At 37.8% G+C, this 13,327-nt stretch overlaps 2 long non-coding RNA genes across 3 annotated transcripts in view; one reads left to right on the top strand and one right to left on the bottom strand.

The window, feature by feature from the left end:
* The window catches only part of LOC134159638 (uncharacterized), a 41,179-nt gene extending 29,346 nt beyond the window's left edge, over positions 1-11,833 (bottom strand). Inside the window, exons 1-3 of one of the 2 annotated variants that reach the window (XR_009963226.1) lie at positions 11,609-11,833; positions 11,160-11,264; positions 9,639-9,912 (exon numbers count right to left, since the gene is read on the bottom strand). This is a non-coding gene — a long non-coding RNA (uncharacterized LOC134159638). Of the gene's footprint in view, positions 1-9,638; positions 9,913-11,159; positions 11,265-11,608 lie in introns of those variants that run through there. The other variant, XR_009963225.1, reaches the window with a different exon arrangement.
* LOC134159704 (uncharacterized) overlaps positions 1-13,327 on the top strand; it is a 558,348-nt gene that overhangs the window by 531,102 nt on the left and 13,919 nt on the right. The gene's annotated exons all lie outside the window — the stretch shown is intronic.

Below are 13,327 nucleotides of genomic sequence, written 5' to 3'. Positions count from 1 at the left end.
ATTTTATCATAGCTAAAAGACATATGGTAGAGCAATGAATTTATACCAGAAGGTGACATATATTTTTTTTCCTTTATTCTATGATTAGTATCCTCTCCTACACAGTAAATGTCTTCTATTAATTCTCTTTGTTGTGCTTATCTACTTCCGTTTTGTCAAGAAAAAATTATTTTTAGCAGCCAAGAACCAGAAGCAAGAATTTTAGTGGGAGAATATTGAATAGCTTCTGTGTATGAAATTGTAGGCCAGAATAGAGTGTCTACCTTCAGAGTAGTGTGAGTGACGGCCAATACTTTCAGAGGTGCCAAACAAACATAAGGCCATTTTGTTGTTTTGTTCCAACAGTAAATAACTTACTGAAATCTTGAAGTCAGTTTTTGTAATATCTTATTGAATTACATAACATCCAGACTCGAAAAATGGTTTTAGATAAGCATATTACAATGAGATATCTTTGCAGCATATAATTAATCCCCACAATATTAAAACCTGAATATTAATCTAACTAAATCTATACTGATAAAATTCTGCAAAGAAAAATATCAATTAATTAATTTGGAACTCTGGAATAATCTCTTTTTTTCACCATTTTTAAGTACACCTGCAGAAGTGGTTATCTTCACTATTAGTTTTGAAACAGGTTTAAGAGTTCTCCAATCCCAAGACAGAAGAATGAAAAAACATGTTCTTTCTTTCTTTGATCCTATCAAGCCACACAGGTTTATAGCTTAAAGAAGTCCGTTCCTAGCACATCCACACTATAAACGTTTATCACTGCAAACTGACAAACAGCTTGTCCAGAAACAGTCTATTGGAAGTTACTGAGTGTGCCCCATCTCTTTTAGAACTGCTGACTGTTTACAAAGGTCTTTTTGATTAGCTACTCTTCCCATAACTAACCTTCCTTACTGCTAGGAATCTGATTTATTTCACTTTCTCAGCCTGTGGCAAGGTTGCTGAGGCAGCTTCACAACTGCTCGCCCCCAGTAGAAACTCAAGCCAGAAGTTGCTTTTTGCTGGTTCTGGGACACATTCACTCTGTTTGCATAGCTAGAAGCCACTGCCACATGCCAAAGAGCAGCAAGTCTAGGGGACACAAGGGCTGGCACAGAGGTTGTGCAACATAAACTTGCCTGCCAATAGACTAAACGTACTGAGGGCAGGAAATTGGATTGCAGAAAAGGTTATTTATCAGAAAGGGACAACAACCTCTGTTCAGATTAAGGTAATGCAAAGGATAGATAATCCCAAAACCTAAGCAACACTGGCTATGGAATTAGTATAAAACAGGATCATTTATGTGTTGAGTTAGTATACTGCTTTTCCAGCTTTCCTAGGCATCATGGGAGTCTAAAAGTTGTCTTCTAGAAAGTCCTGAGGTGTCTTCCATGGTATGATGAAGTTCAAATAGCTTGTTATTAACCTGCAGGAGACCATGTATGAAAGCAGCATCCCTTTAAAATAACAGTAACACTCTGCTCTGCTGTATTGACTCACATCTTGAGAACATATCAGCTTGTTTTCACGCTACAAACTAATGAAGAAATTCCTTCCACAAAGAGGTGGGGAGAAACGGGAGAAGCAGGGGGTCTGTATTTTTACGCTGATTCTCTAATGAAAAGGAAGGGTTATATCACTGTTTTCCATCTGCTAGCTTTCTCCTAATACTACCTTTCATTCCCTAGGTCAATTTCAATGTGGCCAAGGTAGAGGTATCAAGAATAAGAAACAGATGCCTGACAGAAGACAGAACTGAATTAGTGCCCTACAGGGAAGGGAAGGGGAAGCATGAGCTCTGCTCCCTCTTGCTGCAGGGAAGTCAGGCAGTAAAAGCTGCCCAGCAAGGCCCCCTCTGTAGTGCAGGCTCGGGCACAGGACCTATGGCCCATGGCTTGACTGGCCAAGGAAAGCAACTCGGTGGGAAGGAGAAGAAATAACAGAAACAGCAGGAAGTATGGCAAGGGGAGATGTAGGTATGCTGAGAAGGGTAAAAGGAGAACACAAGAGGGGGTTGGGTCAGGCAACAGGCAGACAGGACACGAATCCAAAGAAAGACATTAATTCTGCTGCGCTCATAATGACTGAGGTTTTCGAGAGTGAAAGTGATTTCACTCTCATGTTGACTACCCAATAGACATGTTTGTTAAGGAGCTCACATTCATTTAATGTTTAAATCAATGATAAGGATTAAGAGCACAGGAAGTTTACCACAAAACTGAAAAGAATTTGGAAGTCTCACTGGATAAAATCTTCCTTCTCTGCAGAAGGCACTCTATTCCAATGTCCTCTGCAGAAGCAAACCAATTGCAGCCTCTCCTTAAACACAAAAATAATGGATCTTTTCTTTTCCCAATTGCCAATTTTCTCTGATAAAGAGAACTATCATCACCTCTGGATAAAGAATAGGGAATTTCTGAAACATGTCCTTGAGGTAATGTATGTCATCCTCTCTGAAAAGCAATCTCACCTCAAGATAACTAAGCCTTTTTTCCATTTATCAAGTATCAGAAAGACAACTATCCGCACTTGCTATTTAAATTCCTCTGCAGAAGTTGAATTCTCACCTCACGAATAAAGATTGTTGCAATTATTTTCTCAAAGAGTAAGCACTGTTTTGGTAAAACAAACAAACAAAAAAAAACCCACAAAAACATAACTGTAGTGGGGGTTCAGAGGAATACCATAATCTGCAGGCTGGGGGAGCCAAGCCATTTGTGTCTGTAATTTACACTCAAGAACCCAGGTATCATTTTGGGTTTTTGGTTATGGAATCTTGTTTGTTTATTTGTTTTGGTTTTTTGTTGGGAAAGGTTTTCCCATTAACTGAGTTTTATTTAGTAGAAAATTCTGAATAGCATTCTTGTGCCTGCTGAAATTCAGATCAACCTGAACCAAACTGCTGATTCATTTCCAACCCAAAACTCCACACATAAAAAATAAACATGAAGTGACTGGAATTACACAAACACTATGTTGGTCTGAGCACGATGAATCCTACAACAAAGCAAGCAATAGACTTAATTCTACACTCAGTTGTTTCAGAGAAAACAGTGATAAATCATCTCTAATTCACCTGACAGAAATCATTAAAAACAATCTACCTTCATTACCTGAAAACTCAACAATGGATCTACTGCAGAATATGGTGTCTCAGAAAAAACATAAAAGATGTCTGTTTCTGCACTTACATATATTTTTTCAAACATTTTTCTTGAATGTTAAGAATAATAAAATTTTGATATAACTTCATATTTAAAACCCCCTACAAAACAGAAACAGTTTGCCTTTTGTTGTTGATCTTGTTTAGTCAGCTTTAGTAGCGTTGAAGTTGTAGCATTCAATCAATTCTTTTAAACATAAGGCAATAATTGACAGAGGTACAACATGAATTTACAAAAATCACTTTTTATTCTTCATTTCTTTCCCCTCTCAACCTTTTGTTTTAATTGTCTCAGAGTCTGAAAGGAATGCAATTTCTCCCCCAGGAGCCATGAAGTGCTCATACAAGCCTGTTTCAGAGGTAGAACCTGCAAAGGCTTAGGCTACTCCAAGGCCATACAGCCTCTGCTGGCAGGGCAAGACTTTCCAGAGCTAGAAAAGAAAGCCTGGCCTTTCTGACAACACATCTGCACCTCATGTTCCCTATTTTAAAATGATGTTGTCATATTTTCTATTTCATTGTATAACTGGATTTGGTGGAGGGCAGGGGAGAAGGGAAGGAGGAACAAAATAAACTACAAACAACCCTGTCCAGAGGACATTCCTAGGCAGGTTTCATTATAGATCATCTAATTCCAGCCCTCCTGCCACTAGACCAGGTTGCTGAAAGCCCCATACAACCTGGCCTTGAACACATCCAGGGATGGGGCATCCACGACTTCCAGGGAAGATGCTTCTTCTCTCCTACTTGGAGGAAATTGTTACTGGGGAGTTCTGACAGTACGTCTGGATTTTATCCGTATGCTGTAGCAGGTCTAAGCTGTGGCTGGTATTTAACTTTATATGGGTATCCAGCTAAAAAGTGAGACCATGAAGTGAATTAATTCAGTTATATTCTATAGACAGACCATATAATGGCCAATATACAGATCATCACAAATATTCCGCCAATAACATGTCTGATTCTTCAGGTGTATTAAAAGTGTGTTTTGCTTTTTTTTTCCAGGCTTCTAGGACAGCATCTTTCTCTTTCTGTTTTGCATACATTACCATTATCTCAAACAGCATATTGGCTGCTTCTCTGAAGTTTCAGTCAGAGCCTGCAGCCATATCAGCACACAAGTGCTTTTAATATGCTTTTGGAAAACATAATGAGGAGGATGATTTCTCTTTGGTTCTGTTTGGCTCAGTGCTAGAGCACAACAATGGAATGTCATCAGAATAAAAGTTTGAATCATGACATCTCATTTGCTTCTTTTCATTAGTGTTTGAGGGAGGAGGGGGCTGTTATGACAGCTGGTCAGTAGTGAGTCAATTATATGCTTCATTCTCTGGACTTCAGATCAAGATGTCCTTTGGCAAGCTGAGCAACTGCTTGATGACAGATTTAATAGCTAGGATTTGATAGAGCACACAAAGGGACACACTGATTTTGATACATTTCTCAGGCAGCATGCTCATTAAATCTAATTCTCCTTTCCTTTACATGCAAAAGTAATCTAATACACACACACACCCCCTAGTGCGTGGAATTACATAGCTCAAAATGTGAGGAAAACCAAGACTCCCAAGTCCTGCTTAAGGACTCAGAAATGGATCTGTCCTGATGTAATGATATTTTGGTAATGGCCACATCTCAGGTAAGATGATGGACCTGTAAAGTACAAGTATACTGAGGATGCTCACAACAGGCCTGCAATTTTACAGAAAAAGGACACAAGGGACTGCCCCAAGAGCTCCAATAACATCACTAAATTCTGATGCCTCTAGATTTCTAGAGCAGGTGAGCTCTCCCATTTCCACATCTGAGCATGCTGGACTCTTCAGGAAAATTATTTTTTACCCTTTAAGTTCAAAGAAATTTGGCTGAGAGCTCAAAGGCAGTGGAAAAAGATCATGAGTTAAACTGACACCCATAACAGACATGAGATCTCGCTAATATTTTGCGGTCTATGCATACACTAGTATTTCACCGATCCCCCGGAACAGTTGTCAGAACTCAAGGAAAAATGGCTGCTAGAAGAGTCTTCTCTGCAGAGCACTTCTCATTCTGATGCAGTAGAATCCATCTTGCATAGATGGGAGACTCAAGCCTTATCTGTTCTGCCAGATTTTCCTGAGGACTTTAAGGTGACTAAATAAATGATTTGGAGCAGAGACATCTACTGTCTTTTTAGACAGTTTTTTGCAATCACCCTAGAAATCTACTTTATGAAGACTATCAACTTCATACAGATTCCTATGGAAATACGTGACAAACATTAGCGGGGCAAAATCTTTAAATTGCTAAGACAACATCATTGCACCTTGTCAGAATGCGTGGGGGTAAAAAAAAAAGAAAAAAAAAACCCAACATGCCAAAATTATTCTATTTTGCCCTTCCTTTCAGGATAGAAGCAATTCAGTGTTGCTATTATTATGCTTGACAGCATAACATGAAAATACAAGCTTCTCGATACTTTCCTTTAAAAAGATGAATAGTTTAGTAGTTATAACTACACTATAGTAACAAGCATATTAAAAGTACTCTATAGTTAGTATAGCAACTATAGCAAAAAGTACACTCATACTTGTTGCATTTAACTAGCTAAAACCAACAGATCTTTTTCTGAGAATGAATGCAACTAATTTCATAAAATCTTCTCCTAATATTGCATCTAGGATAAAAAACAAAAGAGAAATAGGCATCAGAGTGCTAGAAGGCTGCAAAAGAATTTTGTGATGTTACCATAAGCTCATAATTTAGAAAAGATTCCTATAGGTATTTGGCCTTTATTTTTCTTTCTAATTTACACCCAAAAGTAATCTGAACATTTCACTGGGATTTCTTGGGGAAATTGAATTGAGGGAAAATTACCATATATTTTCATTATATCATTCTGAGTACAAATCACATCAAACAGGTGATATTTGAAAAATATTGAACAGATAACTAAGTATAAATGAGTAAGGAAAGTAAATTGTGGTATCTGCCACACTTCACCAAAATATTTTTCCAATTTAAATTTAAATATACTTGATCATGTCTGTGCCTATGGCAGGAGCCACTTAAGACTTCTTTCAGCAGAAAGTCTGCTAGAAAATTCTAGTTAAAAAAATAAAAATAGTGTATTCATTTTAAATACTTGTCCCAAAATATTTCTAAAAGTAAGGAAAGAAATGGGTATCACAGAGAAATCTAACCCCACTGTTGTGGAAACGTTAAATTTCTTCTGAAACAGAAGCTCAGTCTTTATTAAACTTCTGCCTGTTCATGCTACTGAATTTTATTGCTCTTACTTTCTTACATAAAAATTGTATTTTTAACTGGTGTACCTCACTGTTAATACCATCTTATATTCAGTTTTATATAACTTTGTTTATTCTTTACATGACATTATTTCTCTGGAATGGTTATAGTTTTATCAAAATGACTGTTTAATCATTGCTGTTTAGTTCATTATTTTCATAGCCCTGTGATGACTCCTCAGGGAAGCTGACACCTGTCAGATGTGCACTTTTCTAAAGTGTGGTTGTGTAATATTGCAGGCATTAATTTTTAAAGCAGGACAGTAGTGTTTAATCTCAGTATTTTCTGCTTTATAAGCACAAGACTTCATCTAAAGTTTCTAATTCATCATACCTAGTTTTGAGCTATTGTAATATTACAGAAAGTTCAGAAATGATCAAGTATAAAGCAAAAACCATCCAATAATTATTTATAATAACTCTTCCAGTAATGTAGGGCACATACCCTATATCGCCCTTTTAAAAAGAAATTTCATTTACTTTAGCTCCAATTTAAATTTTAACCAGAAGGTCTGAGGAACATTTTCCAACGAACTGTTCTCACACCACCCAGGTGGTTCTGCAGTTAAATTTTGTGCTTAGGATGTGGCTAAAGGAAGCAGCTTGTTCCCACAGAAATGAGAACATCAACAGAGCCCTTGAGCATGCTGTTGAGGCACCTGGGAGCAGTTCTGCTTACAGGCAATACTGCCTTGAGCAGTAAAAACCACCACGAGAACTTCCTCGGAGAAGGCTGCCTCAAATGTTCTCAGGAAAAGGTTTAAATTCTAAATGCCTGGTCTGCTAACATGAAACAAGTCATAATGAAAATACAGATAACTTATTTGGCTTTTTGCATAAGAAGCAAGGAGGGAGTAACAGGCTTGCTTCTTCATTGTACCTGTACTTATGGCTAGTAATACCATAACAGATCCAAATGCTGTAGTATTTAACAGCAAAGCTGTAGTACAAAAAGGACATGAACCCAAAATAATATTCCTCATATCTGTAGTTTATATAATGAAAAGCTGATAGGTAAAGGCCTACCTATTCACGGGATTCACACAACTCCTCAGTGAACATCGCAGGCACCTGCTTCTCCCCTGCAAGGACTGGCTCCTGAGGCACTCTGCAGAGGGTCAGATAGAGGGGTGCCACTGCTTTTCTAGCTATACTTAGGTTTATGGATATGAAAGATGGGGTCCTCTGAATTTCTTGTTCTCAGGAACACACAAAGAGGGAAAGAAGATCAGTGATGAAATTTTCCCTTCTGATACACCGCTAGATCTCAAAGAAGTTATCTCGTTTTATTCATTAGGCACACTCAACTGGAGTACTTGGTAATCTTCTCTTCTGTGACTTATAGTCGATTAGTTGGGACATTCACTCATCATGAGTGAGGTGAAATTATGATATTTATGTGAAGACAATCAAACCAAGAAAAAAATAGTTTTTAATTAAAAAAATAAACCCAACCTTAGCTTCTAACAATAGCAGTGTTAGAAACTGCCACTGTCTTTTAAAGAGGTTTTAACTTATAAACGCCTTGCCACTTTTGAAAACAGGACCTGGCCTTCTAATTGACTCAAATACACTAAGAAATTGTACACAGGGTTAAGCAGCATATCTAAATTTTTTTGGTAATCTACATGCTTCTCAAAACCATTTTAACAGCTCTTGGTTTTGACTGAATATGTACAGCATTGTTGTGAGCCCATTAATCATCATTTTTGTGCTATTGCTCCCACCTGGAAAGAATGAGTCTGTAATTGAAAAGGCAAATTTAGCATTTATATTGGCAATAACACAGTTTCACTGTCATTCTCCCCAAAAAGAATTTGAACATTATGGTGAACTATATCTCATTGATAAGTGAATGGAAGGGAAGTAAAGCTTTCTCATTACCAGGCTCCCATGAGCTAAGTCATTTGTTTGTTGAGCAGAGCCTTCTATTGTGTTATAACAATTACTTTTACTCCCAGATATGATAACTCTTTGAAGCAGTACTTGGGAGATGCATGTGATCTACATTAGCAGAGAAGTAACACAGTGTTGGCTGATAAACTAATCTCATTTGCTATGCACCTGATATTTCATTGTTGTGTGGCTTTTTTCTTCTAATAGTGAAAGCCATAGACTCCAATTCCAATAATTTAACTCAGCAGACTAAATTACTTAAATCCAAGACAGAGTTTGAAGTTATAAATTTTTTTAGAAACTTATGTTGAAAACTTAATGCTGTGCTTCAGCATCTTTTACCTGGCTAGAGATTAGAACAGAGCTTGAATAGAGGCTTGTTATGCTGGCAGGTAGGTATGTATGTCATTCTAGGATAGCTTTTCAGGCTAAAGCATTTTCAGTAAGTTCCTGAATCAACACTGCGATTAGAAGTATGAAGAAGTGCTATAGCAAGACAGTGAAATAGTCTTCATTTATCATAAATTACAGCTAGCATTTAGATGTAAGACACACGAAATACAAGATGGATGGATCATTCCGAGAAATTATTAATATCAAAGTCAACAAAATGACAGACTGCCACAAAGTGGTTTTGCTACTTTTCAGTACTGTATGTGCAGAGTAAAACTGTATGTCCACTTAAATTAGAAAAAGAATCTAATCTGTACCTTTAGTTACAGGCTTAGGGAAGTATTTTCTGAAGCAACATGGACTTTAAAATATCTTGGTGGCTAGGATTATGCTTGAGTGATTTTTATTTTGACCAATTTGTATTTGTCATTGGTAAAACCCCTTATTGTTATATGAAGTAACAGTTGCTACGTACAGTTGTACCAGGATGCCCAGGTATTTCATGAGTTGAGATTCAAGAATAGCACACATAGCAGTAGAATGAAATATAAAAATCAAATATAACTTTAAAGCTTCTGTTATTCAATGTATTCATATTTAAACAAAGCCCTCATGTAGATTCCAGTATGAATCTGTTTTGCCAAACCATCCTCTGGCTGTATTCATCATACAGGTAAAAGTAGGCCCCCTAACTTTAGACACTGATCAATATGCCAATACGCTTGATGAAAGAGTCTTGTGCCGTGAATACTAAATAAAACAATCCTGACAAAGAAGGGAACAAAAGATTATATTGCTGTACAACTCCATGATTCTAAAGAATTTAAAACTCCCCCCCCCCCCCCCCGAGAAAATGGATAAAAAAGGGAAAAATCTGTTATGCAGATGGTGCTCACCTTTGATATCTTTATCTGCTCACAGAAGCAAAGACAGGAAACAGTCTCCCATAGTCATGATTACCTGGTCTGCAGAGCAGCACTATTTCAAAGCATGGAGAAATAAGCCACTCTGATAAGTACCCTGAGAGCAATGGCCTCTTCCATATTCACTTGCAGTTGCTTCAGGCAACAAAGCTTTTTTATCTACTCATGGCCACTTAACTGACCTCTCTGCATGCATCTGGGCAGGTAACCAATTCCTCTGCATGGGGTGCTATCTAGTTCCTGCCTCATTTTCCTGGAGACTGAAAAGACAAAGGACATACTGAAATACTGTTCATATCACAGTATTCAAACTGTGTCATTTGTTGGGCATCACTAGGACTCATCTCCACCAGATGCCAGTTTTATGCATCTAGGCAATGCAGCTGCACACATGACAGAGAAGTTTTTTTGGTGGTTTTTTTTTTTTTTTGGGGGGGGTGGGGGGGTTCTTTTGCTGTTGTTGTTTGGCTTTTTGGATTTTTTAAGAGCTTCCAACAAGCCTGCCTCCTTTCTGAATGGTTTGTGCTGGCACATCACATCCTGAAAACAGACACGTATCCCAGAAACCTGTGTGGCCCCTTTTCTTATTTGTGCCTCAGAGGCCACTGCATGAAGCCATGCATCAGTTTTCCTTGCCGATTTTACAGCCCTGCTGGGGAAGGCTCACCACTCTGCTCACAGGTACCTTTATACATTACACAGTGCTGAGGTTCAGCAACTACCCTGGCAATGAGGGTATCTACAGCCTAATCCCCTTCTTTGGCACTGTCAGGATGAGCAGCTCTTTCAGCCTTCTCACTTTTTTGTATTGCATGCAAGCCAACCATTTTGACCCTCCCGTTTCGCTTATAATCCTCTAAAAATCTCCATCCATTTCACACTTTCTCCTCTGATCACTACCAGAAGACGAAATAATATTCCGCATCCCAGATGGCAAAGGGTCTGAGCATCACACAGCACTTGTAATTGTGTGTGATGCAACCGTGGCAAGTAGGAAAGAAATTAACAACTCCATGGAAGAAAATACAAGTTCATCCTGATGCTACCTTGTGTCACCTTATGCTGCATGCTCCAGACACCAACTGCCCTCAGTTAGGTACCAATGTAGTATAATGAACAAGAACAGGCAGCCTGACAGCTGCAGAAGCTCAGGAGGTGATCTAAATCTGGGTTGAAACTTCAAAATACCACTCTGGTTGCCAGTTCCCTTTAGAAGCTTCAGGGGCTGATGGTTGTTCTTTTTCCTTTCAGCAATGTGCAGCCTGAGTTTGAGTACATTTAAATCAATTTCTTCAAGTACTGAAGCAGTGTCAGTGTCTCAAGTCCTTTCTGAGGGGCTGCATTAGAAAACACGTTAGTGAATGAAGGAACAGAATTACCAGTGTGCATCATCCAACACAGCATGAACTGATACCACATTGCAGACAATGCCTTGGATGCCTTGACTTATGTCACCCTCAAGTCTAAAAGTGGTCTAGGTTATACTTAGCTTCTACTTACTGTCTCTAATCTTATTTGTTTTACTTTCTTCAATAATACTGTTTCTCAACAGGAAAAGCAAGCTACTGCATGTTCATGATGTTCCAAGCAGTCCTTTAAAGTCCTCTACAAAAAAAAATAATTCAAGAAGTGTTTCATTCTACTGAATTAGGATATATGATACAAAACATTGATTCAGGAAACCAATTTTCACAAATCATTTTCTCTTTGCTTTTTTAGCCTTTATCAATGCTTACATTTAAATCTTCATGTTTTTATTACTATTTCTGTTTCAGAATCATGGTACAGTTTTATTCCTTATTGTGAAAGACCTTAAGAATTATTTTAAAGTAAATATTGCAGCACATATTCTTCACTTACATGTCAATATTCAACTAACACTGTGATTACAAAACCATCTTTATTTCTATTGCAAGTTTCTCATACAGCACCCTGCAGAGCTGACTCACCTGCAGAGAAATCCCCTGAATCATTTCTGCTTGCTTTACACTACAGTTTTTCAGTACTTTGGGGAGCAGTTAGCTACTGGCTTTTCTTTCACTCCAATTTCCTCCAAATCAAAGTGACATAGCAAAGCTGCTAGAAATGTAAACCATGCAATCAGTTGCCTTGCCTAATAAAAATGTTCCTAATTATCACATTATGTCATTTCTAGTACCTTTTTAGATGGCCAATGTTTGGACAAATTTTATTATGAAAAAGCCTAACTGAAATTTCTTCAGAAGAAGAATTTTCCTGCTTGTATTAGATGTCTAGTAATACATTTCTCACCTGACATAGGTTTGTATAAATTTTACACCATATGTTTAGTAATGTAGTCAAAAAGCTGCATTCAGATATTTTTAAGGAATAACCCACCCTCAGTGGAAAAAATTAAAAATCACTGGTTACTTGTCAGCATTGGGAACAGTAATGTGAATTCTCTCTCTCACACGCATTCAACCCTGTGCTTGTAATACTAATTTTTTTCCCCCCTTACTACTTGATAAGCTGACAGCAACTGGCTGTTGTTCCAAACCCGTATTTCCCTGACAGCTTTCTTGTCTGGTTACAAGACCGGAAGAACTGGTTTCCCGCTGACCTAAGGACTAGGCTGGGAAGCCCCCAGTCATACTGGTTCTACCTGACTCTTGAGATAGTTCCTTGTGACAGAAGCCGAGTCTCCATTCACATAGGTGCAATAACTTCAGCCAGCCAAATACCTTGGAAATTCATTACAACAGGAAATTCATTTCTGCTTTTGTCAGAAAAGGCAGGACAGTGCGGTCAGAACTGATGGGAACATGAAAGATAACTTGAAACTTGACTGCAAGACTTCCTTTCCCATTCAAACTCGAGTTTCCCTACTGGAGTAGCCAGTTAACAGATACCAAAGTGAAACCTATCACTTTCTCAGAATTTAGACAGCAAGAATGAACAGGGAGTGCATAACCATCTATGTGAACAAAATGTCACTCTGGACTCCTGTGCAGTAAAGTCTTCTACAATTGCAGTTTTAGAAACTGCTTAGGAATTAAAAGAAAAGCAGGATCTAAGATATGAAGCAGTCTGCATCACTTCCCTTCCCTCTCCTTTTGCTCAAAAAGCTGAAATTTGAAATAGGTTTTGTGGAATGAATGTTTGACCAAAAATATAAAAAGCTCCCAGTTTCAGTTTAACATCTGTTGCTTCCTTTGAAAAATATGGGGAGTTGTCAAGGGTTTTATTTTTTTTTTAATTGAGCAATTTAATTTTTTTTTTTAAATTGCTATTGCTTTATGATATTGGTATAATTTAACACATTAGGATGGTATAATGACCAGACAGTGCACTGCTGCATCACAGAAGAATAGGACACAGCTGCCTGTGCTTTGTGAAAGCAAAGCATTGAAAATAATAGCCTTGTGATGAAAGCACATTGAGCTGTTAATCACTTTCTAATATTCTGTGCACAGAAATATTCTCGAGATATCTGAAATTAGACACAAGAGGCAAAAAAAGGCATCATTTTTGAGTAGCTATGTGACAACTACAGCCATCGAACTATGTATGCATAGAAATTGCTCTACTTGAATCCACAGTAGAAAAACTACCTAGTCTTTCCCTGGTTAACATATCTGCCAAACCCATAATTTTCATTCCAGAAGAGCAAGTCCCAAACAGTACAGAAGATGATGATTTAATTGTGC

This window comes from Pezoporus occidentalis, unplaced genomic scaffold, assembly GCF_034315485.1.
Source record: "Pezoporus occidentalis ecotype Australia unplaced genomic scaffold, CSIRO_AGI_Poc_V1 ctg15, whole genome shotgun sequence".
Taxonomy (NCBI): Eukaryota; Metazoa; Chordata; class Aves; order Psittaciformes; family Psittacidae; genus Pezoporus; species Pezoporus occidentalis.
The sequence above is the reverse complement of the archived record's forward strand: the minus strand, read 5'-3'. Positions and strand labels throughout refer to the sequence as shown.